This window comes from Benincasa hispida, chromosome 2 (assembly GCF_009727055.1).
Source record: "Benincasa hispida cultivar B227 chromosome 2, ASM972705v1, whole genome shotgun sequence".
Taxonomy (NCBI): domain Eukaryota; kingdom Viridiplantae; phylum Streptophyta; class Magnoliopsida; order Cucurbitales; family Cucurbitaceae; genus Benincasa; species Benincasa hispida.
Window position 1 is genome coordinate 1593496 of NC_052350.1, and position 16215 is coordinate 1609710.

Here is a 16215-nt window from a genome sequence, read left to right on the forward strand (position 1 = left end):
GTAGTTGGTACAAACGATGTGATCATAAACCGTTCATGTGGAGACATGAAAATGGGGGCATCCTATGTAAAGAGTTTACATAAGACTGAACCATGAAATAGTCACTTTTTACGTTCTAAATGCCGTTTAATATATAAAACTGACTATTTCGTTAATTGATGACCTAGGTAACTTAATCTTAATCTTGAGCTAACTATGAACTCCTGTTCACTTGGAATTATCCTTAGATCTGTATAGGTGAGGGCAGCTCATTATCGTTGGCCCAATAAGCCTCCCATTTCAAGGGTAAGATCAGGTGGATAGTTGGGAACATAGGATGCAAGATGGAATTCACTCCTACCCGTTATAGGGATAGTAGATAGGTTGTTCCCTTTAGTACTGAATCCAGGTCTTGAACAAGGGGCCCCACCCTCTCATTGGCCTGAGAGGGGTTCGGCTTATAAGTTGGATCTTAAACCAATTGTTCATTAGAGGATCAGTAGAACTTAAGAAATAAGATGTAGTCTCGGGGGTAAAACGGTTTTTATGACCCAGCTGAGATTACGAACAACCTATGAAGGATTAGCTTACTAATCATTGTTATATCATATGGACACAAATATATCTATAGTGAGGGGAGTACAACTACAGGACTATAGTGGAATGACCCGTGAGTTAACGAATGTTAATTAGCTCCATCTAAAGAGTTTAGCCAGCTAATCTCGGATCGTTGAAGCCCATGATCTATAGGTCCATTAGGTTCCCCTACTAGCTCATATGGAATAAACTTATAACAGTATGATAGAATAATTCGAATTGTTCGAATTAGGTGAAGAGAGAGAAGCTGACAAGTATATATGATATAGTGTCGGTTTTTCAGTTTAGAGATACAGCGTTAATATTTAAATGTGATTTAAATATCAAGAATATGAATACGTTCATATTCGGAAGCTCGGAAATAATGGAAATGGTCAAAAATGTAAAAAGTCAAAGAGTTGATTTTTGACTTTGAAAAGTCAAACTTTGACCGACCTTATATTCAAATGTGATTTGAATTTCGAGAAAACGAATGCGAATTCATGCTTGGGAGGTCAAAATTAGTCAATACGGAAAAAATCATAAAAATTCATAATGTTGACTTTTCTTTCAAAGTTTAACTTTGATCAAATGACTATTTTGTCCTACTTTTGTTGGATAATTCCACTAACAAAATAGTGGGCTAGGTGTTGGCTTATAGTGGAGACATTAAGCCCACTTAGATAGTGAATTCTAGGTGTTGGGTTTTTATGAAGTTATTTCATGCAATTTTGCATGGCCTTTTTCTATAAATATGGGCTTGTCATTTTGGATTAAAGACTTTTGGACATTTTGCAAAAATTAGTTTTTAAAAATTGGCCTGAAAAAATCCAAACCCAACCCAAATTTCACTCTACGATTTCTATTTCTTTTTCTCTCTCTCGAGATCTTCATCCATCGGGTCCCACAACCCGGTTCTGAGTCCAGAGGATAGTAGATCAGCTCTAGTAGTTGTCCAGTTCATGTTCGAGCAGAGATAGACGAGTTTCAGGAGCTTCAAAGGTAATGTTTCTAAAAAACCCTAATTAACTAATTTAGGTTTGTATGTTTAATTTATGCAATTAGAGTAAAATTGATCCTCAATTCCGCTGCGCATGCCTACTTTTCCATCACTAGGGCTGATGTGTATGAAAATAATACACACCTAGTAGGTTATGTGTATATGAAAGAGGTGTATACATAACCAGATGTATGAAAGAGGTATACACTCAGTGGGTTAGGAGTATACGAAAGAGGTGTATACTTAACCAGATGTACGAAAAATGTACACATTCAGTGAGTTATGTGTATACGAAAGAGGTGTATACATAACCTGATGTACGAAAGAGGGACATACTTAGTGGGTTAGGTGTATACGAAAGAGGTGTATACTTAACCAGATGTACGAAAGAGGTACACATTCAGTGAGTTATGTGTATACGTAACCATGTGTATAAAAAAGGTACACATTAAATAGGTTATGTGAATACGAAAGAGGTGTATGCATAACCATGCGTACATAAGAGATTGTGTTTCCTTCAGGATTTACCAGAAGTTATGGGTCCTACGGGACTTGCTAGAGGTAGTGGGCATATTTAGCTACAGTAGGATAGCAATCAGTTTTTCATGTATGTATGAGTCCTAGGAGGACTATGACAGTTTATAAGTTCCACTAGAGGTTGGCATCTAGAGGACATAGATGCCTAACCTGACCCCAGTAGTGGGGTTACTTACTGAATATTTTTATACTCACCCTTTCTCATGTTTATGTTTTAGGTAAGAGTAGGGACGCATTGGCAAGTGGCAAGCGGAATCCGTGATCGAGCCACTGGACCAGTTTTATGCTTCTGCTCATGAGATTTAAACTTCTTTTCATGTTTTTCTTAGCTTTTAGTGTTGATGTTTAAAACTTACTATTAATAATCACTTCCAGATTTATTTATTATCATTTATGATTTATGTGTACCCTACCGTTGTTTTTTAATATTTGAAATTAAATGCAAAGTCTTTTAAATTTACCTTATTTAATTAGCATTTATTTCACCATAACAGAGTGTCGTTTTAAGTCTCAGGCATGCATGTGTTTAGTAACGGCCTAACTTAAGTCCTAGGGGGTCGGGTCGTTACATTTAACTTATTTAAAGAGTGTAAAAACTACTTTATTTTATTATGAATATTATAATAATAAATAGATGTCTATTGTTTAGTGTCCGAAAAACCATGTGTCATCTTTCATGTTGTCCATATACCTTGTAATTATTCATGCTTGGTGTCTATATAAGTCTACATCCTACTTGTCACTTTCCTATAAATAGTGGATCTTAAAATCACACATACATTAGTGAGAATTCCATTTCAAAATTCCACTAATTTTCATATTATCCAATTTTATAATTAGTTATTTTATGTTTTTAGTTATTTTAATTTATTTTATATTATATATATTTAATATTATTATATAAATATATTATTATATATATTTTCTCAATATCTGTGTTCCTATTGTGCTCCTTAAATTCACAATACGTTATAGCACGAGCTCCTGTCATTTTTTCTGTTAAAGGTGGGTTCTAAAGGTATGTCGGTTTTTCCCTCTTCGTTATAATTAATAAATTTAATGTTATTTTTCATATTCAATATCTATTAAATTTCTAACATAAGTATAATATTTTATAATAATGCTTTGCCGCCCTTGATATTAACAATAATAATTATTTGTCATGGGTACTTGATGCTGAAATCCACTTGGATGCTATGAATCTTGGGGAGACTATTGAAGAAGCAAATACAACATCCAATCAGGACAAAGCAAAAGCAACGATTTTCCTTCGTCATCATCTCCACGGGGGATTGAAAATAGAGTATCTGACAATAAAATATCCTCGTATCTTGTGAAAAAATTTAAAAGAGAGGTATGATCATAAAAAATTAGTTATTCTTCCTAAAGCTCATTTGTTGGGGTTGAAGCCCTAAAGTCTCGTGTCCTGTAGTTTATAAACAGTTTGTACGAATACTTGTGTTGTTAATATATGATATTTATTTCACATCTTGATTTTTTGCTCAGATACTTGTTTTATTTGCTTTACAACAAACCAATAAACATAAAATTTCTAGTTATCTGTATGTGACTCAAGCATGTATGTGGTGACATACAAGTAGATCATGTCTTGAGTGATAACCAAATTGGTCTGTAGTATATGGATATAGAAGGGAAACCTTATCCTAGTAACGCTACTGTGAACCCCCTAATTTCTCTACTTGAGTATGTTCCCTACTAAGAATAGTGTGGTGAGTAGGTTGATGTGGAAACTAGTGTGTAATGGTAGAGAAAATGGTGGAAATTAGAAGAAAATAGGAAATTTGGAAGTTTGATTTTTTGGGAAAAACTTGGAAAATTTGACTAAGTGTTGGACTAGGCAGTGCTATGCATTGGCCATAAGATCTTAGAAAGATTACTTGAGCAAAGGGAGAATTTGAAGTGGGAGTGACGAATGCCTTGGAGGTTAGACCAATGCATGGATGTGTTGGAAGAATGTGAAGGGATGCGTTGGTGAAGGAAGAAAGTTGAAGGGATGCGTTGGTGGTGGTATGTGTTGGTGAAGGAAGAAAGTTGAAGGGATGTGTTGGTGGATGGCATACGGCTGAAGGAAGGAAAATGGAAGTGATGCGTTGAAGGGTTGGATGGCACAAGGATAGGCAAGGACACAGGCAAGGCATGCGGCATGCGTCGATCAGACTCGGCCAGACGCCCAGCCATGCGTCGAGTAGCCTCGGCCAAACTGCCCAGCCATGCGTCGAAGGGTTGGATGGCACAAGGATAGGCAAGGACACGGGCAAGGCATGCGGCATGCGTCGATCAGACTCGGCCAGACGCCCAGCCATGCGTCGAGTAGCCTGGGCCAAACTGCCCAGCCATGCGTCGAAGCGAGCCAAGCTACCGTGCCAAGCGATGCGTCGATGGAAGCACCCATGCCTCGAACGGCCAAGCGAACGATGCATCGATGGCAGCATCCATGCATCGAGCGGACGAGCAAGCCCTGCCAAGCTGCCAGCCAAGCGCCCCTACCAATGCGTCGAGCGGCCATGCCAAGTGCACAGCCCATGCATCGAAGCGCCCTGTTGAGCGGCCGTGCATCGAACACCCCTGCAATGTGTCGAATGCCTTGCCATGCGCCCATGCGGCCGACCAAGCCAATGCGTCGAGCGGCCAGAGCCTATGCCAAACACTATACGCCCGTGCCAAGCGCGCCTACCTAGTGAGCCATGCGTCGAGGATGAACGGCCACCCTATGCGTTGGTGATGGTTAACTCTTGCGATGGCTAAGTTGGATTGTGATGGTAGTGAATTGGCTTGCTATGCGTTGATCATAGGCTATGCATTGAGTATAAACTATGCGTTGAACATCCAAGAGTTGGATGCATATAAAGGATGAGATCACCTAAAAAACGTCATCAAACCATGTGTCTTCTTGGGAGGAAGCCTTAAGCATTTGAGGTGGTTGCATCAGAGGACATGTAATTTGAAGCTCATGCATTGGCTACATAGGAGAAAGACACTTAGATTGCGTTGATAAAAAAAAATGTGTTAGTAGTATGAAGGAGAAACACTTGGAAATGCAGCCAAGTAGAAGGTGTCGAATTTGGAGAAGGTTTGGACGCCTATAAATAGGGCCAAAGACTTCATTTTTAGATCACAGTTCAAAAAAACAGTAAAAAGAGCGGGAAAATTGAGTAAACCTTGCATTGAGAGCAAAATCCATGCGTTGATCATAGAGCTTCAAAGAGGACACATTGAACAGTGAAGTCTGGAAAATAGTATCAACTTGGGACGAAGAGTTCTCTCAATTTACTTGTGAGTTTGGAGTGATTTCAAAGCTATATGAAAGCTATGAGAGTCTAGTTTTTATGGTGAGCCATAGAATAAGCTCCAAGGAATCAGGCTGGAGAATGAGGAAAAAATAGGAGGGTCGAGCTGTCAGGTAAGCTGGGCCAGTCTTGATGTTTTGATGTTTCCGGAAAAATCACGAGGATTTTGAGCTAAGATTTTGAGATAAGCTTTCTGAGACATTTTAGAGCGTATTTGTAGAAGGAAGTAACTCGAGATAAAGCTTAGAACTATAAGTAGTTTGAGCTTTAAGTTGAATCTAGAATTTATGGCTCAAAAGAGGAGCCCAAGAAGACCAAGGAACTTCTAGAGAGAAAAGTTCCTAAACGACCAAGGTGAGTGGTACTTTCCTTTAAATCTTAAAGCATATCTTTTAGAGTAATTATATATGCTTAGGTTATGAATGAGTACCTAGCTTGTGAATGAGATTATGTGATCGGGATGGTTAGGAGGTCAATAGACCTAGTGCCTGAGCCCGAAAGCAAAACCTCACGGGATGGTTAGGGGACACGAGAGGTCTAGTTCCTGAGCCTGTGGGAGGATCCTTGTATGGGATGGTCAGAGGGCCGATGGGCCTAGCTTCTGAGCCCATGAGCGGGGAGATATGTGCACATAAGAGACTGAAGGAACGTAAAGAGTAAGCGTTGTAGGTAGTAGCAGTTATCTATCTACCGTGTGTGTAGGTAGACAGCATACTCATTCTAAGTAGTTATCGATTTAGCTATCTACCGTGCGTGTAGATAGAAGTGAGAACAGGCTCACTCAAGGTAGAGGTTTGGAATGTAACCTCGTATTCATGATATGCTTGTTATTTATGAGTTGAAATAGACTCTAGAAGTTGCCTACCACTCACTGAGCTTTGTAAAAGCTCATTCTATTATTTCATGTTTTTCTTCCCAGGTAGTGAAAAGGTGAAGAGTTCCAGGGTGCTGCTAAGGTCAAGGTTTGCCACATGCCACAGTTACACTTCTGGAGGGTTTTACAGTTGTTGTTGTAAATTTTGTAGATAAGTCTTGGAGTTGTATAAACATTATATCGTTGTAATATAAGATGGGTCTACTTAATCCGCTGTAGTTTGCCTCATTAACTTAATCAATTGGTTGCTGAATTTGTTCATTAGTATCAGAGTTATTTCCGCAATAATTATTAGGCAGTAAGTGTTAACCAAAGGGTAGATAACTGCTGCAATCACGCCATTTCCTAGGCTAAGAGGGTGGTTTGGGGTGGGGTGTGACAGCTACGAATGCAGCCCGCTTTGTGGATTGGTCACAAGTGGTGACTTATCACAGATGGTCTGATCCTAATAATTAGTGTTGGGGACATGCGAGCGGGGGCGTCCTATACAAAGAGTATGTATAAGACCTGACCGCGAAGTGTTAACGTCTCGATATATAACACCGTTCATGATAGAGACTTCACTTCACTAGAATGACCACATATAACATGACCTCAATCCTGAGTGAGTTGGGAACTCCTGCCATTGAGGGCGGTCCTTTGACCATCGCCGATTCAAACCAGATCGCCAATTCAAACCTACCATTTTGGGGATTCGTCTGATTTGGGAGCTGGGAACTCAGGTACACAAGATGGAATTCACTCCTTCCCCGAGGCAGGGGTAAGTAGATAGATAGCTCCTTTAAGGGCTGATTCCGGGGATAGAACGATGTGGCGCCACACACCTTTTCTTGGACCGAGAGGTGTTCACACATAATAGGACTATGTTGTATTGTTCATTTAGAGGGAATCAATGATACTTTAAGAGTGAGATGTAAGCTACAGAGCAAACGGTAATTTGGACCAGCTGTACTGTACGAGCATGACTGTGAAGGGTCATCTACTCATGATTGGTTATATCCATGACACAGAAATATATTGTGGAAAAAATTTCAACTGTTGGTTTTAGTGGAATGCCTGACAGTTAATGACTGGTGGGATCTCGTGCTAAAGCATTAGTCAACTATTCAAAGACCCGTTTGAGCTTTCGAGCCACAGGGTCATGGGTCCTCCGGGTAGCCTTCGATAAAGTGAGAACCAGTCGTTTGGGTAATTTTAAAATGTTCAAATTGAAACAAGAAGGAGTTCGATTATATATGATAGATAATTGACTGGTCTAATTAGTAATGGATAATGTGCTAATATAGATACATTATTTTGGGAGAAAAAATTAGATATAAATATGTTATATCAAGTAGAGGAGAAAGATACTATAGTAGATATGTACATCAAAAACTATGGAGCAAAAAATATAATATGATATATTTTATATTAGTTAATCGTAAATTATATATATAATTAAGCCAATTTTCACGTTGACATGGTTAGGTGGAAATCGTCGTTATTGTAACCGATGAATATAAAAATGAAATTGTTTCATTTTTGAATCGTCGTCCCAAAAAGAAGAGGAGAAGGCGCACGTTTGAGAATAGAAAACGGACACTTAACGAAATCGAGCCTATACATAGCGACTTTCGCCTAACATCTCGTCTTCCTTCGCCTAAACGATCGGCGACACTGTCGATATATGCATCGCATAGTTTCTCTAAACGACGTAATAGTAGTGGTCGATTTAGCTAAACGATCGTATACTCTTTCCTAAACTATCGTCAGCAAATCCTACCGATCGTGTAGCTCATAACCTAACGAAAATAGTCTGTTATGCGATAGCGTTTTTTCTCTCCCACTTGCTTATAGCCTACACGATTCGTGTTTATTCCTTCCTCTACCAAATTCACCAAAGACCACCCTTTGGGTTTTCACTCCGAGAATACCCGAGGCTCTTTAATGGTGATGTCATCCCTACGACATTTGTGTTTGTGCATTATTCATGCTGTTGTCATTGACGCTGCCGCTAGCCGTTGGTAGATCGCTTGGAGAGTTCTGCTGCTGTGAGTGACAAAGATTGAAGATTGTCTTCAACTGGTATGGAACTCTTTCCCTTGTTATTTATTTTGTTCTAAGCATGCCAATAATTAAGTTTTGTTTGCATAACTGTATGTATTGAATGTATAATATGTATTTCGGTCACGGTGAGATTGGAGCAATCCGAACGTGCTCAGGGAAATCTTAGATATGAGATCCTTCAATTGGTATCAGAGCCAGGTTCTGATACTCCGATTTCATCTGTTGCAACGAAATGAGATTTATATTCATGGTGGGTGTATTTCTTCACTGATTTAATAGCTAAGTTTTGTTGTGGATGTGCAGATTAATGGATGTTTTTGGGATGATTAGCCTCGGTTTGATTTAGATCCTTTTACATCTATGATTATTTGTAAAGGCCTCTGCATTTTTGGGCAGTAATAATCGTTATCGAGTTTGTATTCAAAGTTTGTTTGAAGTTTTGAGTTGTTCGTCGAAGAAGCAGATCCGTGCAAGGTTTGCGGTTCTTCGAGGAAGGAGGCGATCTAGGGTTGATCACATCGTGCAGAAGATGTTCTACGCGATCGTTGTTGATCGCATCATAAAGATGAAGGAGTACGTGATCGCTGATGAATTCATCGGTTAAACGATGGGGAATGCGATCAAAAGTTGGTCGCATCGAGTTGACGATTGAGTACGCGATCGCTGAGTACCGCATCGTGTAGACGATGAGATGCTCGCGGATCGCTTAACGCACAGGCACGCTAGACGATCGTTTAGGTCAACAAGCTTCATCGCTTAGTAACTGACTAGACGATCGCTTAGTATCGCAAGGTAAATCGTTTACCTGGTTGCACGCATCATTTTATACATAGACGCTCACGTATCGTTTAAAGCGCGTGCGCTAGATAATCGTTTAGGTCAACAAGCTTCATTGCTTAGTAACACAAGGTAAAACGTTTACCTATAGTTGCACTACATTATCACATAGGCGATCAGGCTTCGCAGCCTCGTAGCCGTCTACGCAATCGTTTACTTATGCTCCTATCGCCTAGTGCACGCTGCACGATCGTCTACCTGTTGGCGTTTGCTACACGATGAATACCTCCTGGCGGTTCAAGACCCAGTTCGCCTGTGAACTGGTTTGCTTGATGAAAAATGTAATAGATAGGATTTTTTTCGTTCCGGTTTTTGTAAAGGCTCATCCCGGTCCATTAATCCTTTATTTATTTCATGTGATATATGTTTTTATATGTCATATGGTATGCACATATAGTAAATCCCACCTTAGGTTATGAAATGGGCATGCATCATCTCTTTATTGTAATTGTTATAATTTAGAGAAGCATGATTTAATTATGTAAAAGCATGCTCATGCATCATATAATAATAGAGATGTTTATGCATGCATAAAAAGCATTGACATGCATCATCTTTATATTATAAATTTTATAGTATAAGGGTGAATGATAGCATGTTTGCATGGTTGTTACGCATTATATAAAAGTTATATATAGTAATGACCGGACATTGCATGAAGTATGACACATAGGTTACTTTATAAATGTTATAAATGCCTTGTTGTGCGCAATGGTTTTAGTTGTTTCTTTTTAAAAGTTAAAGAGAAATTAGAACTAAAAGAAATAAGAAAGACATGCATGCTCACTTAGGTTTAATTCATGATTTTAAAGTGTTTAAAACCTAGATCACATAGACCTAAGATCACGGTTCTAATATGATTATCAACCCTAAGGCTTTAATCTTTTAATAAATTTAATAGGATTAAATTGGCTAATAAAAGGTTAAAGTGTAGAAAATCTATCTATAAGGGACCTTTTTGTCTAAGGTGGGTTCTGTCTAGGCTAGAGTATTTAAGTTGACGAAAACGTAACACCCTTACCTAGGAACTTACCTGGAAAGGTGAATTAGATAGATTTGATGCATGCATGCAAGTTAAGGGCAGTCCATTAAAGTGTTTAAATGTCACTACTTGAACTTGTTCATATTTCATAGACAAACGTTGTTTAGGAGCAGAGTTTATTAAGATGACTTAGACTAAAATCAGTAGTCGGATTGTCTAAGTTAATGAATCCCTAGGTAGAATATTCAATGGGAGGTACTTGGGGGATGAGATGCTTCACTTAAACCTTTCATGTTTCTCCTAAATAGTCCACACCGTGATATCTATCCTCGGCCTCGCCGCACCTTTGGCATGTTCCCACAATGGATGGTGTTTGGATAGTTCAATATCAAGGTGGATGGAGAGAGTGTTCATAGTAAGTGGGAGTGGGAAGTGCGACAACATATCCCTTGGTTCGATAGGTTGAATAAAGTTATTGTACATCGCCAAGAGGCACCCCGGGAGTATCCCCCTAAAGGATGCCAGTTTTGCGCGTTTCTTTATTTGATCTCCTATCAGAGGATAAGGTAACTTAGTCTCTTGTCCTAATCTACTTCTTCCCTACGGTGGGCTCATTAGGGCGAGACTCTGGCACCAAAAGTGAGGGGTTACACTTACGTGGAATAGTTAAAGGTTAACGATTCTGGACCAAAAAATGGTGGTTGTTAGGTTCAGTTTCAAGAGTTGGTTCTATCTAATGGTTGAGAACGTCTCATCCCAGCGAAGGGGTAACTGAGCACCCCATCAGTGGCGTTTGTCCTACCTCACTAGGGCATCATTGTCAAATAGAAGTCTATAACTTAGGGTACTTGAAACCGTTTTGCAAAAGTAATTGGTTTAAAAGTGGTTTAGCAAAATTTAATAAAGCTTTGTTCGTATTTTTAGCAACATTTTCAAAATGACAACAGCCACGTTAGCATTGCTAAGCGCCGAAAAACTTACTAGCGATAATTTCACAACATGGAAACACATGATTACGATGATCCTGATCATCGAGGATTTCATGTTCGCTCTCATAGAGGCTTGTCCTCCTATTCCAGCTTCGAATGTCGTTCAAAATATTCGGGAGGCATACGAGCGATGGACAAGGGGGAATGAGAAGGTCCAAGCCTAAATCTTGGCAAGTCTTTCTGAAGTCTTGGCCAAGAACATGAGCCTATGGTCTCAGTGCGTGAGGTCGGAGTCCCTGCGGGGGATGTTTGGACAACCATCTGAACAACTTATACATGTGGCTCTTAAATACATATTCAACTCCAAAATGGAAGAATGCACCTCTGTTCATGAACATGTGCTAAACATGATGGTCCACTTTAATGTGGTGACGTTGAATGGGTCTACCATCGATGAAGCCAGCCAGGTTAGCATAATCCTGCATTCTTTATCAGAGAGCTTTCTGCATTTTGTTAGCAATGTGATTCTTAACAAAGTGAAATATAACCTTACAACTCTCCTCAACGAGTTAAGACATACCAATCTTTACTGAAAAGTAAGGAGAGGCAGAAGGGTAAGGCAAATGTTACTTCATCCTTCAGGACGTTCCACAGAGGTTCGACCTCAGGAACGAAGACTGCACCTTCTAGTTCTAACTCTGCAAAAGGGAAGAAGAAGAATGGTGGTAAGGGAAAAGGGAAGGCATCCGCTAACCCACCAACTGTCACCCCAAGTAGGCGTCCACAAGTTGCTAAGGGAAAGTGTTTCCACTACAACCAAGATGGACACTGGAAGAGGAATTGTCCTCGGTATCTGAAAGCGAAGAAAGCAACCAAGGCAAAAATGTGATTTACTTATGCTTGAAACTTGTTTAGTGGAGAATGATGATTCTGCCTGGATAATTGATTCAGGCGCCACTAACCATGTTTGTTCTTCTTTTCAGGGGATTAGATCTTGGCGACAGCTGGAGGCAGGTGAGATGACGATGCGAGTAGGCACCGGGCACATCGTCTCAGTTGTGACAGTGGAAGGACTCCAGTTAGCTTTACATAATAGGTTTCTTATTTTACATGATGTATATATTGTTCCTGAACTAATGAGGAACCTCATTTCTGTAAAGTGTTTATTGCAATGTAAATATATTATCTATTTTAATGTGGATAAAGCGTTTATTCATAAAGATGGTGTTTTTATTTGCACAACAAATCTGGAATCGGATTTATATGTGCTAAGGCCGTTAGCCATTAATTCCTTCCAAATTTATCCAAAAGAAAATGCCCAATTTTGGCATCATCGTTTAGGGCACATCAATCTCAATAGGATTGAGAAATTGACAAAGAATGGACTTCTAAGTGAGTTAGAAGAAAATTATTTACCAGTGTGCGAATCTTGCCTTGAGGGTAAGATGACTAAACGACCTTTTACTGGAAAAGGTTATAAAGCCAAGGAGCCTCTTGAGTTGGTACATTCTGACCTTTGTGGTCCTATGAATGTGCGAGCCCGAGGTGGCTATGAGTATTTTATCAGTTTTACTGATGATTACTCCAGGTATGAGTATGTTTATCTTATGCAACGGAAGTCTGAATCCTTTAAAAATTTCAAAGAGTTCAAGGCTGAAGTTGAAAACGCATAGGATAAACGGATTAAAACACTTCGATCGGATCGAGGTGGAGAGTTTTTTTACTCGACATTCCAGAACTATTTGATAGAACATGGAATCGTTTCTCAACTCTCAGCGTCGGGTACACCTCAACAGAATGGTGTAACGGAGAGGAGAAATAGGACCTTGTTAGACATGATACGCTCGATAATGAGTTATTCTTCCTTACCGAACTCGATTTGGGGTTTCGCAGTGGAGACTATGGTATATATACTCAACTGTGTTCCCTCCAAGAGTGTTGCAAGAACACCTCTGGAGTTGTGGAACGGGCGTAAAGCTAGTTTACATCACTTCCGCATTTGGGGTTGCCCTGCACATGTGCTTGAGGCTAATCCTAAGAAGTGGAACCACAGTCGAGGTTATGCCCTCTTTGTAGGCTGCCCCAAAGGTACACGAGGGGGTTATTTTTATGATCCGACGGAAAATAGGGTGTTTGTTTCAACAAACGCTACTTTCCTAGAGGATGATCATATAAGAAAGTACGGTCCACGAAGCAAAGTCGTGTTGCGTAATCTTTCCAATGAAACTACTAAAACTTTAACAAGAGTTGTTGAAGATCCTGCTACATCAGCAAGAGTTGTTGATGGGAGTTAATCCAGTATATCGGTTCCACCTCAAGAGTTGAGGGAGTCTCGACGTAGTAAGAGGGTTACGAACCCACCCGTTCTCTATCTGGGTTTCACGGAAATCTTTGCTATGGTAGCAGATGGTGATGTTGAGAATTCGTTATCTTATAAGAAGGCAATGGAGGATATTGACTGGGATGGCGAAGTTTATGAACCTTGTGTTTACAAGAAGATCATCAACGTTTCAGTAGTCTTCTTAATGTTGTCCGTAGATGATATCCTACTCATTGGGAATGATGTAGGTCTACTCACTATAGTTAAGAACTGGCTAGCAACCCAATTCCAAATGAAAGATTTCGGAGAGGTTCAGTTTGTTCTAGGTATACAGATCTTTCGGGATCGTAAGAACAAAGTGCTAGCACTGTCTCAGGCATCGTACATTGGCAAGATGTTGCTCAAGTACTCGATGCAAGACTCCAGGAGGGGCCTACTGCTATTTAGGCATGGAATCACTTTGTCTAAGAACATGTGTCCTAAGACACCTCAAGGGGTTGAGGAGATGAGACGAATCAGTCTAACCCAGGCCATTTTAATGTTGCTGACCTGTTTACGAAGGCTCTCATGGCTACAGTGTTTGAGGGTCACCTACGGAGTATGGGTCTACAGGATCGCCCGCGGTTGGACTAGGGCAAGTGGGAGATTTTCTTGTACTGGGCTTTTATGCTCTAGTTTATTGTTTTGTACTAAGTTTTTTGTACACCCCACTTCGCTTTAGGATAAATGGGAGATTGTTGAGGTTGATGCCCTAAAGTCTCGTGTCCTGTAGTTTGTAAACAGTTTGTACAAACGCTTATGTTGTTAATATATGATATTTACTTCACATCTTGATTTTTTGCTCAGTTACTTGTTTTATTTGTTTTACTACAAACCAATAAAAATAAAATTCCTGGTTATCTGTATGTGACTCAAGCATGTATGTGGTGACATACAAATAGATCATGTCTTGAGTGATAACCAAAATGGTCTGTAGTATATGGATATAGGAGCAAAACATTATCCTGGTAACGCTACGGATGCGACCCACTTTGTGGAATGGACACAAGTGTTGTGACTTGTCACAGATGATCTGATCCTGGTCATTCGTGTTGGGGACATGCGAGCGGGGGCATCCTATACAAAGAGTTTGTATAAAACCTGACCACGAAGTGTTAACATCTCGTTATATAACACCGTTCATGACAGAGACTTCACTTCACTAGGATGACCATAGGTAACATGACCTCAATCCTGAGTGAGTTGAGAACTCCTACCATTGAGGGCGGTTCTTTGATTTGTATGGGTGCGAGTGGCCAGATTGTCGATTCAAACCTACCATTTTGAGGATTCGTCTGATTTAGGAGCTCGAAACCCAGATACACAAGATGGAATTCACTCATTCCCCGAGGCAGGGGTAAGTAGATAGATAGCTCCTTTAAAGGCTGATTCCGAGGCTTGAACAATGTGGCGCCACACACCTTCTCTTGGCCCGAGATGTGTTTACACATAGTAGGACTATGTTGTATTGTTCATTAGAGGAATCAATGATACTTAAGGAGTGAGATGTAACTATAGGAGCAAAACGGTAATTTGGACTAGTTGTACTTACGAGCATCTGTGAAAGGTCATCCTACTCATGATTGGTTATATCCGATGGCCATAGAAATATATATGTGGTAAGAAGAGTTCAGCTGTTGGTCTTTGGTGGAATGTCTGACAGTTAACGAATGGTGGATCTCGTGGCTAAAGAGTTTAGTCAACTATTCATAGATTGTTGGTCCATTAGGTCCCCTGGGTAGCTTGGATAAAGTCGAGAACCAGTGTTTGGGTTAATTTGAAATGTTCAAATTGACACGAGGAAGTTCGATTATATATGATATAATTAGACTGTTTAATTATATATGATATAATTGGCTAAATGTATGAGATACATTATTTTGGAGGAAAATAGATATAAATATGATTTATATCAAGTAGAGGAGAAAATACTATAGTAGATATGTGATATCAAACTATAGGGCAAAAAATATAATATGATTATATTTATTATTAGTTAATTGGGTAATTATATGATAATTAAGCCAATTTTCACGTGCGGACGTGGGTTAGTGGGAAACCGTTGGTTATTGTAACCGATGAAATAAAAATGAAATCGTTTCATTTTGAATCGTCATCCCAAAAAGAAAAGAGAGAAAGCGTGTATTGTTGAGAATAGAAAACGATCGCTTAAAGAAAATCAAGAGCCTATACGATAGCACTCTCCGCCTAAATGATCGTCTTCCTCGCGCCTAAACGATCGCACACTGTCGCATACATGATCGCATAGCTTCTCTAAATGATCGTATAGTGTGCCGATTTAGCTAAACGATCGTATACCTTTTCCTAAACGATCATTTAACAAATCCTAACGATCGTGTAGCTCCTCCTAAAAGATAAGCAGTCTGCTATGCGATAGCGTTTTTTCCCTCTCACTTGCTTATCGCCTACACGATTCGTGTTTCCTCCTCCTCTACCAAATTCACCAAAGACCACCCTTTGGGTTTTCACTCCGAGAATATCCGGGGCTCTTTAGTGGTGGTGTCATCCCCGCGGCATTCGTGTTTATGCGTTGTTCGTGCTGTTGTCATTGACGATGCCGCTAGCCGTGGTAGATCGCTTGGAGGGTCCGCTGCTATGAGTGCCAAAGATTAAAGATTGTCTTTCAACTGGTATGGAACTATTTCCCTTATTATTTATCTTATTCTAAGCATGCCAATAATTAAGTTTTGTTTGCATAATTTTATGTATTGAATGTATAATATGTATTTCGGTCACGGTGAAATCGGAATGATCCGAACGCACTCTG